The sequence below is a fragment of the Dipodomys spectabilis genome, unplaced genomic scaffold (assembly GCF_019054845.1).
Source record: "Dipodomys spectabilis isolate Male_0828 unplaced genomic scaffold, ASM1905484v1 ptg000018l, whole genome shotgun sequence".
In the NCBI taxonomy this organism is placed as follows: domain Eukaryota; kingdom Metazoa; phylum Chordata; class Mammalia; order Rodentia; family Heteromyidae; genus Dipodomys; species Dipodomys spectabilis.
Window position 1 is genome coordinate 17,637,307 of NW_024870695.1, and position 17,215 is coordinate 17,654,521.

Below are 17,215 nucleotides of genomic sequence, written 5' to 3' on the forward strand. Positions count from 1 at the left end.
CTGCTCTGCCCTACTGACTACCCTGTTAAATCTTAAACATACCAGGCACACTCCAACACTCCATACTTAGACTTTGGCACTTGTTGCTGCCTATGGAGAAGCTCCACTCTCCAGCCAGCCCTTGTGGTCAGCTCCCTCACTTCCTTGAAGGTTTGATCAAATGTCATCTTTTCTGTGATGCTGACATTGATATTCTTAATTAAAATTTTGGCAATCAGGTGCCCATGATCCAGGCATTGGATCCTAGTTACTTAGGAGTCTGAGATCTGAGACTCAAGGTTCAAAGCCAGCCCAGGCAGACAAATGTGGGAGACCCTTATTTTCATTCAACCAGCAAAACTAGAAATGTGGCAGAAGGAGGAGAATGCCTACCGTGAGCAAAAAGGCCAAGTGAGAATGAGAGGCCCTGAGTTTGAGCCCCAATTCAGGCACAAAAATATACTAAAGTAAAATAAAAAATAGCAGCACGTCTTTACCTTTTGTATTCCTAAGCTCTTGACTATTCTCTTTTTCTAAATTTCCTTTAACTGTAATAAACACACAGATACACACATGCATGTCGTGTACACACACACACACACACACACACACACACACACACACGCGCACACACACACCCAAACCCATTGAATGGATGGCTGTACCTCTTACTAGGAATATTAGCTTCTGTGTTAGAGGTAACTCCATGGTATACTGTATAATTCTGTCTCAGGCTCTTTCTTAGCCAATTGGGTTACTTGACAAGCCAATAAACAACTGTGACTATTTGGGGCCCATCTACTTAATACTGATTTGTGTGTGTGTGTGTGTGTGTGTGTGTGTGTGTGTGTGTGTGAGACAGTTACCACTTCTAAGTTTATAAACAAGCAACAGTTTCTTTCCTTGCTTTGAAACAGTTCAGGCAATAGCGAACTCTGTTGTTTTCTCTTCACTTGCTGGTGAGATGAGCAGTGAGGCAGTATCTACATTAGCTGCCCATCAGCTGGCATGTGTGCTATTCTATCACTTTTGTGGAATTGAATCAATCTGTTTTCTTTAATGCTACGAACATGGAGATCACCTTTCTTTGCAAAATGCACAAAGAGCAAGTCAAACCACATGGCCAGCTAAGAGGAAATACAGAAATCTCTACCAAGTGGAATAGACGTCTCTACCAAGTGACCAAAGAATCAAGACAGAAAATGAATCAATAGGCCGGCATGGGTGCCATTATCATCCCTGTTTTACAGATGAGGAAGCTAGAGGGGCGTGTGGTGAGTTACTTCCCCAAGCTTAGAACCAACAGCAGAGCCAGGACTCACGTCCTAGCCACATGGTTGTTCTCTGCCCTCATAACTCCCTACACAAGGCTTCTGTGCAGAGAATAGCGTTTTCTTCTACTCCCTTTGAGGACAGTCCTTCTTTCCAACACAATTTGTAGCACAGAAGACTGTAAATGTCTCCTTACTGGAACAGAAGCTCCCGAGGACATGGATTATCTATTATTCAACTTAAGCCTAGAGCTTAGCAGAATAACTCACACAGTAGGCACTCGAGTATGAGCCTCTGAGAAATAAGTGTAATTCATGACCCAGAGTTTGTGGATTAATCACTATTTTGGATTAGTCAGTCTTCTGGTGCCTTCGCAAGCAAGGCATTAGATATACTGCTAAGACTTTCCATTTTCCCCCGAGTTTTTTTTTCTTTTTTTTTCTGAACTTTTGGACCATTATATCCTGGTAGAAATGTTTTGTAAGTTTAGCTAGAAAATCAACAGGGATTCAAACAAGGGATTAATGTGCATTTGCAAAAAAAAAAAAAAAAAAAAAAAGCCAGTCATATTGTAGGTAAGGAAGTAGCAGTTTTGTGAATTTAAACCCTGATACCCAACACACTCAAGCATTCTTTTTCCTTTCGATAATAAATCACATACATGCAATACGGAGAGAAAAAAAGCCATCTCCAATATTAAAGGCCCATGGTAACTGAACTTTTCTTTTAATTAAAACGAGCATGGAAATTAAATGATATAACCTGCAATGGTGATTAAGCGCAGGTCCTGCCCAAGAAAGCCATGTATTTTTAACCTGTTGGCATTTTCAAAAAAAGATAGTTAATAATGTGAAAACTACCCCAGTGAGTATATTCTGGGTTTAGGTATTCAAAGGCCTTTTGGAAAATATCCTACAAGGGCTACTCATGAAATGTACGTCAACATAAGGGCTCAAATACGTCCCGGGGGTGCTACAGTACCTCCGGTGGGGCAAGATACTGGTTATGGTTGTCATGGTTTCCTGGGGTTCCTGATTGACATGGGCGACATGAAGCTCTGAAGACTGGTTGCATAGGGTGACTTACACCGACAGGCTCAATATCAACAGCATAAAAATGGAACCCAGTCCATGACTGATGGGGAACAATATATACAATTCTGTGTGTGTGTGTGTGTGTGTGTGTGTGTGTGTGTGTGTGTGTGTATGCCAGTTCTAGGGTTTGAATTCAGGGCCTGGGCACTGTCCTTTAGCTTTTTCAATCAAGGGTGGAGCTCTACTACTTGAGTTAGCTCCACTTCCAGCTTTTTCCTCTTATCTTTTTTTTTGTGTGTGATGAATAGAAGATGTAAGTCTCCTGCACTTTCTTGCCTAGAGTTGGCTTTAAGCCAGGATTCTCATATCTCAGCCTTCTGAATAGCTAGGATTATAGGCCTGGTACCTGGCTCTTTTTCTTTTCGCTCTGAATTCTGGAAACTGCCAGTGAGAAAAGCAGAGAGTACTGATTATGTTAGAAATGAAAGCCCTTCCTTCTCTGGCAAGGGAAGAGCAGTCCAAAATTTAACTAGGTGCTCCTTGGTTAAACCAATTTTGTCTATCCCTAATTCTGCTTTTTTTCTTTAATCCAAAATATCTCATTACTAACTACTGGAGAAGACAGTAGATGGTGTGGGAAAAGGCTTGTAAAAGATCCATGATACTTCTCTTTCCAGGAACATGCTAAGGTTCTTTACCACCATTTCATTTTATCCAGTCAACAACCCTCAGATGCCCATTTTATTATTATCATTATCATTGTTCTCACTTGGGAAAAGCCTAAATAACTTGATTAAAGAAAGATAGCAAGTGACAAAGTAGCATTCAACTATGTGTTTGCATGACACTAACCCCTAGGCAACTTATTTGAGGCTACCTTATCATTTTTCTGCACTGGCAGAAAGGAAGGATGGGGAGAATTATGGTAGCAGCCAGGAGGACACGGGACGAGACTGGGGAGCTGCTGATGCCCTGTGATAACTAGGATGGCAGTGACAATCAATCACAAGACTCTGACTTCTCTGAGTGCATGTTATAGCCCAACTCCAGTTGCTCTGTTCACAGGATGTTCCATTTGTGAGGGATGTGCTCATTCTATTTCAGTCTCTTTCAAGATCATGCTTTTCAGTTTGGAGCTTTTTTTTTTATTGTGAAAATACTGTACAGAGGGGTTACAATTACATGGACAAGATAATGAGTACATTTCTTATCAAGCATTGTAGCCTCCTCCTTTGTTTCCCCTTCCCATCCTCCCCCCGCCCCCTCCACCCGATGTTCCATTTGTGAGGGATGTGCTCATTCCACTTCAGTCACGTGAGTTCTTCTCTTTCAAGATCATGCTTTTCAGTTTGGAGCTTCTTCAAAAAACAAAAACCTAAACACAGAACTACCCTATGATCCAATGATACCACCTTCGGGCATTGATTATAAATCAGGACACGGTAAAGTCACCTGCACAACCATGTTCATTGTGTCACTGTTCATCAAAACCAAGGTATGGGAGAGTTCAGATGCTCCTCAATGGACAAACGGATCAAGAAAATATCACACACACTGGAATTCTATTCTCTTATTAGGAAGAATATATTACATCATTTGCAAGGAAGTGGATACACCCGGAAAAAAATTATGTGAAGTGAAGTAAGTTAGAGAGACAAAGGATGCATGTTTCCCCTCAGATGCGAAAGCTTGAATTAATTTATGAGTGTACAAGTAAATACAGATGAGGCTGTGTGCAAGTATACACAGATGTATTTGCCCTAGTATGGTGTCTGCAGGGGAGAATTCAAATAGTGTAATTCCTTTGAACAACAAACTCACAGTCCAACAAAATCAATATCAGGAAACTGGTACTTGAAAGATGTGCGTGTGGAGATCAAAGGGAGAGGAGTGGACTAATGAGGAGAGAAAGAGGGGGAGAATGCAGTCATAAGACTCAATGTATATCCTATGAAATTAAGAAAACTGAAGGGAAGGGTGGATGGGGCTAGGAGAGAAGGGGAGAATGACGAAAGGGATGACGCCAATCAAGATGCATTGTATTTATAAATGGATTCATTAAATGGCAACTACTTAAAAATAATAACAATATATGCCAGCTGCCAATATCTCCTGCCTGTAATCTTAGCTACTCAGGAAGCTGAGATCTGGGGATCATGGTTCAAATCCAGCCTGGGCAGGAAAGTTTGTGAGACTCTTATCTCCAATTAAGCACCAAAAGCTCAAGGACAGCTTGCAGGCCCTGAGTTCAAGCCCCAGGACTGACAGAGAGACAGAGAGATAGACAGACAGACAGACAGACAGACACACACACACACACACACACACACACACACACACACGCACGCACGCGTGCGCACGTTCATGGAGAGATAATAAAAATATAATGTAAAAAGAGATTATGCTTTTGTTAGAAAGCCTTCCTTAGCCCAAGACTTTTGTGTCTACAATACTTTATCCTGCATGTATAGCTGACTGGGGCAGAGATGTTGGAAAAATTAAATCTCTTTGGAAAATGCACATTGAAATGAAACAAAAAGCCAGTTAATCAGCTAGTCAGTCTAGGATGGTTTTGATCCAACGGGACATAAATGGAGGTGGAAAGGGGTTAATATCAGCCCTGTACTCCACAATTTGTAGAGAATATTAGAAAGAATAATAAAGCAGAGATGAGATATGGAGTAGGAGTAATTCTGGGGACATGACCTTGTTTCAGTGCCCGCTTCTTGCTTCTTCACATTGTATGGCATATCCCAAAGACCTTGTAGTAAGTTCTTGTAGCATCCTCTCATTTAAGAGAGTTTCTGCCACTTGCACACAAAGACACTTTGCTAAGATGTCCCTGGGGGTTGAACTCCTGGAGGACAGGTTCAGTGTGTTCAGTGGGGGACAAGGGGACATCTTGAAGCTTGCAGAATTATTGACTCAGCTCCACAAATACTGGCCAAATGACACTGACCGTATACAGTTCTTCTCTCAACGAGATAGAGATAACGCTGACTGGTCTTAGCCCTGATCGCCCCATGAACCAAGGAATGAAATGAACTGAAAGCAAGGGCTGCTGAGACCCTGGAAAGATGCCTTGTCATTCCATCTTCTTCCCACACTGAGAAGGCAGGTTGCTGCAAGAAGCTGCAAAGCCGTCTTCAGAAAGATCAGCAGGAGAATGTGACAAGCTAGACCAGGATCGAAAGGGCTGGTTTGGTTCTCAGTGCTTTAGACCCAACTTGTTCTTTAATTAAGGGGAAAGAACAATCACCCTGTAGCGAGAAAAGAGACCCCCAAAGAAAATTAAAATCATGTAAACCAAGCTAAACCAGAAACCCCACTGGATGGAGCTTGATAGGATCCAGGAATGGGATGTCTCCAAGGTTTGTTTTTTTTTCTTTAATTTTTGCAAAGCTGCTAACTGCTTTCTGGAGCAGAAAACACCCTCCCTTTTGTGCGGTGGTGAAGGTGGCTAAATGTTGCCAGAGTAGGGAGTCACAGAGGAGTTTAAGGTGACAGAAGCTACTTGGCCTTCTAGCTCTCTGAAGACCAGGACTGAAACAAAGCCTAAGCAGACGATGATGATAATTCCTGGGGTATCTTCCTAGGAATTCTTAATGCAGAGAAAGCACTTACATCGTAATTAAAATAGACAACTTGAAATGGCTTAAGGGCACGCCATAGTTCTTAGTGAAGCATTCTCCCTGGGGTGTGACACGGTGGGGATTTGCTAACAGAACTAGTGGTAGCAGGGCAGGGGAAGAGATTCATTAAAAAAAAAATTCAGATGCTGGGCCTTGAACTCAAGATGTGGGCACTATCCCCTGTGTGTTTTTGTTCAAGGCTAACACTCTACCACATGAGCCACAGTTCTACTTCTGGCTTTTTGGTGCTTAATTGGAGATAAGAGTCTCATGGACTTTCCTGCCTGGGCTGGTTTTGAACTGTGATCCTCAGATCTCAGCCACCTGAGTAGCTAGGATTATAGGTGAGAGCAACCAGTGCTCAGCTAAGAGATTCAGTATTTTTAGCACTGTAACAACAAAAGGTCCCATTTCCAAATGAGCAGAACAGTCCGGAGTTCTGACTTTTGGTGCTGTATCAAATGGCTTAAACGTCTCCAGATTTTGCTTTAAAGGAGTCATGAGGACAGCCACTAACAAAGTGCATACCTGATCTTTGGGGAAGGGGTGCCTTCCCAATGTAACAGATTTTGTTACACACCAGTGTCTCTGAGACTTCAGGAAGCATTGTGATGCCTCAGTCAAGATTTATATGTGATGATACAATTTGGCAAGGTTGTATCTCCATATGAAAATAAGGTTGAGCTACTCCAATTTTTCCCCCTTCATTTTCTGTATGAGGGAATGGATAGCCTGAGAGGTTAAATAGATCACCTAAAGGGAGCTTTTGAGAATGGAAAGAGGTACTATAACAATTTTACAAGGTCCCAACTTGGATGGTCTCCGGTAAACCGAGAAAGATAACCATTCTATCTTGCCAGCCAGACACACAGGAATGAGGAACTCCTTTGTGCACGGGTCTCCTTTGCAAAATGAGAGACTATCTGGGGACCAGGAAGAGCACCACTTAGAGGCTGGAATAGGAATGACATTTCCTTGAAGGGTCTCCAACTGTTCAGTCTTCCTACCAGTCTAAGCCGGGTTAACAGGGCCTTGATTGTTCTATATGAATCTAAGTTAGTGTCTTAGTCCATGTGCACTACGGTAACAGTAACAGGGCTGAGTATTTGCAAAAAACAGAAATTAGTTTATTACAGTTATTAAGGCTGGAGCTCCATCATCAAGGCCCCAATAGGTTTGGTTTTCTGGGGAGGGCTACGTTACCTGGGGAGAGGAAAGCTGCATTTTTATGGAACAGAGAGTGGAAAGGCTGACTGATGAATGGCTGCGTGAAGTCCTTTCTATAAGGACTTTAATCTCATTTAGGAGGGAGAAGCCTGGTTGCCTGGTTACCTCTTCGAGGCCCCCATCTCAGTCCTATCATATCATAGCACCAGGACTTTGGAAAAAGAAGTGTGCAAATCACTGCAATGAATGTTGGAATGAGGTGAGTGACCAATCACTCCAACAAGGGATGGAGCCTTTGCAAAGCAAATGGCAGCATGGACACGGATGGGAAAACGGCATCCTCATGGAAAGGGCCCTGAGCCCAGCTTCTTAAAGTAAGAGCATTTCCAACCAACTCTCAATGGCTGAAATCATTTGCAAGAATTTCACTTCCTGCCCAGCTGCTGCTCCGAGTTCCTGTTAGGTGTGGATGGAGGATGGAAATGCTGGCCCTGGAAGATGCAGCTTGAAGAAGCATGTCATTAGTAATAAAAGCTATCTTTTTTTTCCTGTTTGTTTTTGGCACTCCTAATATGCCAGGCACTGTTCTGAAAATACACACACACACACACACACACACACACACACACACACACACACACACATATACATATACATATACATAACTGTGTTTTTTAATTGTGAAAATACTGTACAGAGGGGTTAATAACTGTGTTTTTGAAATCATATTCAATAGTAGAGTTTAAAAATGCTTAATACAGCTAGGTACTGGTGGCTCACGCCTGTAATCCTAGCTACTGAGGAGGCTGAGATCTGAGGATTGCAGTTCAAAGCCAGTCCAGGCAGGAAAGGCTGTGAGATTCTTATCTCCAATCAATTACTCAGAAAAAGCCAGAAGTGGCGCTGTGGCTCAAGAGGGTAAAAGAAGTTCAGGGACAGTGCCCAGGCCCTGAGTTCAAGCCCCAGGACAGGCAAAAAAAAATCTGAATATTTTATATATGTTAAATAAACTCAATAAAGATGGTGGGAATACCCTATAGAGTGGGCAGCTCTATCTAACTTATCTTATTCAGGAAAAACTCATTAATGAAGTACAAGGAGGTTGAGTTGTTTGTCTAGTGTTTCAATGGATAAGAGATGGAGGCAGGATTTAAAGAATGAATAACTCCTTGAATCATCACCTCTATAATGAACAGCTGCTCTTGCAAAAAGTCTCAGCTTTTCACCTGGGACTGGGGGATGCATCAGCCCTACAGAGGTGGATATAATGGTCAGAAAACGCTTGAGCCCTTCAGAGAACCTTACAGAAACAGCAGCTGCTCTGGCTGGTGTGGCCATTTGAGTCCATAGGCAATTAGTCTCCCCTGAAGCAGCTGCAAAAGTTGGCTTTGAAAACCTGGTTCAAGAGCACCAAGTTTGGACATAGGTATCTATCTACTGTAGATACCAATGCAGTACCATCCTGTGTTCTCTTGTCTGGAAGTATGATTTAAAACCTCCTGGCTAAGTTCATTGTGCCAAATAGATCCTACAGGATTTTTTTTCAAGGCCAAAAATCCAGGAATTTCTAGCAAATAGATTCAAAGGAAGAAAATGTATTCACCTAAACTTCCTCAGAGACGAAAGAATGCAGTTTCTCATGCTTTGCAGTGAGTAATCGATGTGCTTCTACACAAATGCACAGATATATAAGATCTTGCTTATTATATTTTAAAGAAGAGAAGTTACTTCCCAGACATCTGTATGTAACATTCTACTTGCTATTGCTCTGAAAGAGCAGGTAAATAAGGCTTCTCTTCCTTCACTCAACAAAAACACACAAAGCAATGTGGTGTCCTATCTCATGTGGCTAAAATGCAGCTTGTTTGAGGCTTCTAACAATTTCACAACCAGAAAAAAAGGACAGATTGTTTTCAAAGCATCGCTGGGAAGAGCTGATAGATCATCTCAGATCCTAGAACAAGACATTTAGGATGAGAGGGAATAGAGAGCTGTGATCAAGCAGCTACTTCCAGTAGGAGTCAGGGAAGTGGAGTGACTGGTCTAAAGCCAACCCATTCATGACTGGCATCATGGGATGCAGGTTCAACTCCTAGCTCTTTCCTGTAGCAACCATGTGAATGAAGACTGGTTCTTTAACCAGTTAGCACTACTGAGTGCTAACTCACAAGTTGATTATGAACATTGGCGGTCAGGCTCTGAGCACACATCCTTGGATTTAGGATGGACTCAATAAATTATTGCTCATGGGGGCTGGGAAGGTGGCTCAGTGGTAGAGTGCTTGCCTTGCATGCATGAGGCCCTGGGTTCAATTCCTCAGCATCACATAAGCAGAAAAAGCCAGAAGTGGCACTGTGACTTAAGTGGTAGAGTGCTAGCCTTGAGCTGAAGAGCTGAGGGACAGTGTTCAGGCCCAGAGTTCAGGCCCCACAGGCTCATGGTAGTGATTACATTCACTAGTTCATTGTGAGTTTCTTAATAATATATCCTATCAGTAAGGGATTTGGACTATTTGAGTTCTGGTAAGACTGGTGAATAACTGACTTGAACAACACTTTAAGGCTTAAAAAGCCCTATCACATGATAGAGCTTTTTGTTTTTTAAAAAAATTTAATTGCACAATTACCCTATAATAAAACAGGACAAACATCATTAGCTTCTTCTCACAATTCAGTATCTCCTTCAATGCATTATCTAGAATTTTGTTTTTGTGTGTGTGCTGGTTCTGAGGCTTTAGCTCGCTCTTGACTGGTATTTTCATTCCATGTTGGAACTCTGCCACTTGAGCAACAACACTTTCAGCTTTTTGATGTTTAATTGGAGATAAGAGTCTCTTGGATTTGTCTGTCTGGGGTGGCTTTGAACCTTTATCTCCAGATCTGTCTCCTGAGTAGCTAGGATTAAAGACAAGACCCAACAGCATTTAGTGCCATCTCACAATTTAAAAGACTTAGAGAAACAAAATGACTTACCTACTGTTTCCCTTATCCAGATCTTACAACTAGTGACAGAGCAGATTTCCTATTTGTCTGTCATAGGACTTGAACTCAGAGCTTGAGCACTGTCCCTCAAGGCTAGCACTCTATCAGTTTGAGCCAATATACTACTTCCAGTTTTTGAATGGTTAATGGGAAATAGGAATCTCAGCTGGCTTTGAACCATGATCCTCAGATCTCAGCCTCCTGAGTAGCTAGGATTACAGGCATGAGCCACTGGCAGATCCTTGAAGTGAGATATTCTATTTTCTTCCAAATTTTTTACTGTAAGGGTGATATATGGGGGAAGAGAAGAGGGGGTTTACAGTTACATACGTCAAGTAACAAGTACATTTCTTCTTGCACAGTGTCACCTCTTCCCTCATTTTCTTCCAGTTTTTTTCCTCCCTTCCCTCTCCCCCACCAGTTGTGTGGTACACTTTCAACTTAGCATCTAGTGAGTATCACTGCTGAATTAGCTTACCCTTTATCCCACCATTTCTGTGCTGAAGTCAGATATTACATTTCAAAAGGTTGCCCTCCGTCTGGTAAACCAAGTGTGTGCGTGACTCTTAGGCCCACGGGCCCTTTCCCTTTAGCATGCTGGTCTCGCCTTCCCTACAGTCCTCTTTGAGCCAAAGCAACCATCGCTCCTGGAGACTGCCTCTCACAAGCAGATCCAATGAATAATCATGAAAGCCATCTCCGTGCTGCCCTTTCTGGGCTGAGGTGGGATAGATTTATAGATGCTGACTCTGGCTGGTATTTGGGAATGGATAATTACCTTCACTTACTGTATCCGAGGCTGCTTCAGCTAAATATTTAGTGCCCAGGATTCTGCCCTTTCCAGCCAATTCAGAACACGAGCATGCCACAGGCAACTAAGTGGCACCATTCATTTGGGGTGACCATCAATCAAGGCTTCCACCAGAACTGATGCAAAAACTTAATGGAACATGAAATCAAGTAAATGGAATTGAAGTACAGTAATTAGTTCATATTTTAATCCTCAGGTCTGTTTATTACCTGTCAACTGGCGGGCAATTAAGTTGGCACCATCGAGATGATTAGCTTTGTTTCAGCACAAGTTTATCGATATATCAGAGCGAATGAATTTGGGTGTTGTTTTTTTTTTTAAACAGCTTTATTTTGAATTGTATAGCAGCACATCCGTGAAGTGGCTAGATGTCTAATGGTTTAATTTTGCAATATTATTATCTAGATTACTTACATTTACTATTACTGAGCTCCTCTGGAGACTGGGAATTCTCCCACATAGGTGGAAGTATTTAAAGTGCGTAGAGCTATGCCCACACATTCTTAGCTTCTTGATGTAACCGGAAGATTGTGTTTTCATGCTGAGATAAGAAGATCTTCAAGATCTGATCTTTTGTGTCCACTTGGATGTTATTATCAATTGTGTCCTCAATTCGACATTATTACGATTCACTCTAGCCTTGGTGGTCGTATTAGGGGAGATATAACTTGGTGACATGTGTTTCCATTTTCTTGTGGATGCTCTTTATTGCTTAGTTGTAAAACTTATCATCACTTATTTTTTTTTTCAGTTGTGGGGCTTGAAATCAGGATCTGGGTCTTGCCCCAAGCCAGTGATCTACCCCTTTGAGCCACCGCGCCACTTCTGGTTTTCTGGTGGTTAATTAAGAGTCTCACAGACTTTCTTGCCCCAACTGGCTTTGAACCATGATCCCCAGATCTCAGCCTCTTGAGTAGCTAGGATGACAGGCGTGAGGTTGGCTTTGTCAACATCCTTGTCATGGGGCTTTGTTCAGTAACTCAGGAAATCTGATTCTTGGACTAAATCTGGTCTGTTAGGTAACTAAATCAAATGGCCTAAAAGGCTTTTGAATCTTGGGATTTGCTTGAATTTTAAATTTCCTTTGAAAAATTTAAAATGTAAAATAAGATCCAGGAAACTTAGATTCTGATTGTAATTCTGCCACTAAATCTCAATGACCTCAAGGCAGGTGTCTTGCTGGTTCTGGCATTTGATTTTTCTTTTCCTTTATCTCTACACCTAGATGTGTTAGAAGAGGCAATCTCAAAGACACCTGTGTGACCCATCCACTGTAGTACAGGCTTCAAGCAGAAGTGCTCCTTTGAAGTCTCATCTGTCTCAAAGTAGGAGATGCAATCTTTCCTGGACCCTCTGCGCAAGTTCCCAGGGACTGGTTGACAATGGTCAATCCATTTTTCTTCCCATAGCTTTGGGAATGTGTTTAAAGGTCTGGTGAGTTCACAGATGCACTGAGAGAGAAAACTCATCCCTCTCACTATGGTGTCCCTGGTTCCTAAATAAAGTGAGGCTTCAGTTCAAGACCTGTAAAGTGATGACAGTGACGGTCTCCATGGTGACAGCTAATGCCTGATTAAATTCCAGTTAATTCCTCTCTTTACAATTAATTTTATAATGTCATATGGCTCCCTCTGCTTTTAGAAGAAACAGTACAAGGTGTAGATGAGCACCCAGAGGAAAAGAATGGTGGCTGTCAAAATTCTATCCTGGGAGCAGGCCAGAGGAAGGATACAGATTGGGATCCCTGTAAGGATGATACTAATGGGATGGTGGGAAGACATCAGCAAGTTGCTTTCAAATGCAGTTTTATTTTGGCAGTGTGTGTGTGTGTGTGTGTGTGTGTGTGTGTGTGTGTGTGTGTGTGTGTGTGTGGCTGCTGTGCTGTTTCCATCCTCAATTGGCAATTCAGGAAGTTTCCAGCTCAACTGGGTTGAAGTAACTGTATATATGTCCAAGAGGAATCCTTCCTACCCCATAGATCAGTCATCATCTACTTGTGGGTGTGTTTGTATTGGGCCTGGCCACCATCTGGGCTCCTGACCCCCTGTTTGCTTTGCTTCTCAGAGACCACTGTGTTCACTCTGGGTGGGCCTGGATCCCAAAACAGAGAACTTTGGCTTCCAGCATTGGCAAAGACAAGCTCCCTAGTTTGATACTGGGAGTAATTCCAGGGCTAGAGGGAAGAAATCTAAATCAATTATTCTAGCTCTCAATTATTCCTTTGCTCCTCCCAGGTACCCTGAAGAATTCACTTACCTTGAATCTGTGAATAATTTAGCATAAAAAATTCTAGAACTTCTGCTAATATTGACATTAATGTGATTAGGCTTGTCATTATGACTAGAAATTTAGTTTAAAATATACTGGGGATGATTTAAGCACTTGGAAAGCTACAGTCTGTTACGTTACCTTTGTTTCCTCCCTGAGTCTCTTTACTTTGCTATTTACTCAGTTCATCACATGTATGATACTCTGTGACTGCAGGGAATTAATACTTGGATTGGGAAGATAGGATCCTCTGCTAGCATTATAGATTCCTAAAGGCAGGCGCTATGGCTAATCTATCTTGAACTTTCCTCTCTGGGCTAGAGCCTAGATTGACAAGTCATCACTAATATGGAGCTGATGGAGAAAACACAGCCTACTTTAAGCAGAGCTGTGAATCAGAAGATGGGAGTGAAATCCAATCTTGGTCATTTATTGCCTGAATGGTTTGAGACTTTAGTTCCCACCACTGCAACACCTCCCTTACCCCTCCATCCCCCGCCCCCCCAAACCAGGTGAGAATGAGATAAGATTAAGAGCAACCACAGCAAGCTAGTATTTATTGATTAAATGGGGGAGAATTTATGTCACTATGCTTTAGGTTGTATTCCGAGTCAAAGCCAAAGTCCATACAAAGTCAGTGTGTTCTTCAGCAGCACCTGGCCTCCCATTTACTTAGGTGACCTTATGCGTGTGTGTGCTGTTTCTGCTCTTTCTTAAATGCTCATAGCCCTGTCCCACACCAGAGCTATTGTGCTAGATACTCTCTCTGGGCGGGATGTCATTCTCCTGGACACTGCTCAGGAAACATCATCTCAACAAGGCCTCGACGGCCTCCCTATTTAACTTGTCATTCGCTGCCTTCTCCCTTCACCATCTGTCTCCTTACGTTGCTCCAGGTCTGTCCTTATGGTTTTTTTTTAATTGTCATCTTCTGATCATATGAATCTACTATGTTTGTTATTTATTACCTCTCCACCCTCACTGGGATATGAATACCTTAGAGGTAGGGATTTTTTTAAACTTCTGTTTTATTCACTGTGGTACATAGTGGATGGCAAAACAAGTAGACAGCGGCCAAATGTTGGCAGTAAGGTTCTATAGGGGTGGAGGCAAGCTCTGGGTTGTGTTGCATAGTCATCAATTCCAATCTGGGCCTTGTCCCTCCGGTGAATCAGAAATCCCTCCAGGTTGACACTTAATTGTTCACTCCTTTTTGTATTTGCGACCATATTTACACTAGGGCTAGGTTATTGCTTTATAAATACCTTGTGGATTTCACAAAGCAATCGCCTTTCCCAAAGAAATCCCAGTAGACATCTTATTGGTAATTATGAGCTAAATCACTTCCCCTGTTTTCCAGTTTCTAATAGAATTTGATGCTTTGGGTAACTTTTATTGAAACACTTCATCTTCAATTTAAGTAGGGCTGTATATTTCCTGTATAGTCGATGAGTACAACACAGCTCAGGAGTTGAGGGGAGAAAAGCCTATAAGGATTTTTTCCCCCATCCTGGGGCATTAATAATGATGGTCTCACTGATTGCAGGACTCATTCTACAAGCATTGCTTAAGCCTTTTCTGTAAGTCCAGGCATTGTGTTAGGTGTGAGTTGTGTGAAGATGAGTAACTCTTTGCAAAAGGGATTTGTTAAGCTGGGTGGTAGTAGCTACTAGGCTACTCAAGGGGCTGAGATCTGGGGATTACAGTTTCAAGCTAGTCTGGGCAGAAAAGTCTATGAGTCTCTTATCTCCAATTAACCAGCAAAAAAATGCCAAAAGCAGAACTGTGGCCCAAGTGGTAGGGCACCAGCTTTGAGCCTACACATCAAGTAAGAGCTCAAGGCCCTGAATTCAAGTTCCATTACTGGCACACATACAAAAATGAAGTTTGTCAAAATTATTTCTTCTTTCATCTAGCAAACTGGCTGACTGCCTTCATGTGTTCGACAATGTACAAGGTAGGAAGACTATGACCATGCTCAAGATGAAATGCCCATTGGCACTGTGGCATTCGGGCACACGATCTGCAGAGGGAGCTACCATCCCAGATTGTGGCCAGCAGATGACTTTTTATGTTTAAGACTAAGAAACATTCGGGTTTTTTTTTTTCCAGGCCACATATGGTCTATGCTGTTGCCTTCTCCCCTTTCCATTTCCTTCCCCCTTCCCCTTCTCCCCGCTTCCTTTCTGACATGTATCTCCTTCCTTCCTTCCTTCCTTCCTTCCTTCCTTCCTTCCTTCCTTCCTTCCTTCCTTCCTTCTTTCCTTCCTTCCTTCCTTTCTTCCTTCCTTCCTTCCTCTCTCCCTCCCTCCCTTCCTTCCTTACTCCCTTCCTTCTTTCTTCTTTATCAAAATTTATAGTTTTTAAAAAATTATTGTAAAGGTAATGAACAGGGGGGTTATAGCTACATAAGTAAGGTAAAGAGTACATTTCTTTTTGAACACTTTTACCCCCTCCCTCATTTTCTCCCATTTATCATTCCCTACTCCCCTCCCCCACTGCCAAGTTGTAAAGTTCTACTGAGTATCATTGTTATTATGATCATTTTGTGACATTTTAAAATGGCAAACCGTTCTTAGCTCCTAGGCTTGACTTAGCCTATAATAGATGACTGGACCAGATTCTCCAAAAGATAAGAGGGGGTTCAACCTGCTTGGCTAGGAACTTGGAAGGGAATGGGGAAAGTTTTAATGGAGAGCAGGGAGCTGGAGCTGGAGGAACATCTTTCTCATGGCGCACAGCAGCACATCCCAATAGAATACCCACATTCTTATTGTTCCTAAATGTCTTAATGCGCCTTTCCTCTCAATCTCCAGTGGTGCCAATAGAGCATCTCTACCAGGTGGTCCCAGCTCCACAGCAAAGTGCTAATGAGGGAACTGGAGCAGCCCCCCCCCCCCCGCTGCACCCTGGGATGCTGACTTAGGGCCTTGATTCTCAGTTGGTTGCTCAGCACTTTCCACACCCCAGCACGTTTCAGGACAATTGGTGTTCATTGCTTAGCCCTCCAAATTTGTGTTGCTTTTCTGAAACCAATCTCTCAAGAATGCAAATAATTGGCTCCTTGATTCTGAGACAATTGTTTTCTCTTTTTAGACTCAAAGCTACCAAAAAGAGAGAACACCTTATCTTCTATATGACTTGAATTTTCTCCTTTTCACTTAGACGAATCAAATCGCCTTGGACTTTTTCTTTACTTTGCTGTGTGTTGAGGAGGATCACAGGCTCTAGAGCTTGAGATCTAGAAATGCTGTTTCACCTTCAGAGTGAGCAGCAAGTGTGTGGTATCAGTCTGCAAGCTGCTCACCAATTCTCTCTCTCTCTGTATCTCCCCCCCCTGCAATATTGGAGCTTAAACTCAGGGCCTGTGCTCTTGCTTAGCTTTTATTCACTCAAGTCTAGCACTCTACCACTTGAATTACAGTTCCACTTCTGGTTTTTTGGTCATTAATTGGAGATAAGAGTCTCATGGACTTCCCCTGCCTGGGCTGGCTTCGAACTGCCATCCTTAGATCCCAGCCTCCTGAGTAGCTAGAATTACAGGTGTAAGCCACCAGTACCAGGCTTACCCATTCTTACTCTTTCTTAATATGACCCGAAGACAGCTATTTCATAACCATCTTCCAGAATAAACCTCAAATCTCTCTCAAACCTTAATTTCTCTCTATATATCTCCATGTATAGTCAATGTGAACATATTAATATATATCCATGTATTAATATATTAATATATGTAATTAAGATAATATTAATTATATATATTCACGATAATCAATACACATTTCCCTCAACAGACTTCAGGCTTCTCTAGACAGAATCTCAACGCCAGCCTATATCTACCTCATATCTGGGCACACAGAAGCACAACAGCCTTGCAAACAGCCGATAATGGCATAAGGACCAGCCCCAGAGGCTCTGTGAGATGAATGGCACCGTTCTCGGAGTATCCCTTTGCCCCACTGAAAAGAAACTGAAGAAGGCTTTCAAAATGAATTTGCATAATTTCTCCCAAATAGGAAAGATTTTCTCATGCCTAGTTCCAGTCCCGCAACCTCCTCCACATGTGTGGTT

General features: G+C 42.3%; 1 protein-coding gene across 1 annotated transcript in view; it reads right to left on the reverse strand.

Moving 5' to 3' along the window:
• The window catches only part of Ca10 (carbonic anhydrase 10), a 454,098-nt gene that overhangs the window by 71,865 nt on the left and 365,018 nt on the right, over window positions 1-17,215 (reverse strand). The window lies entirely within an intron of this gene.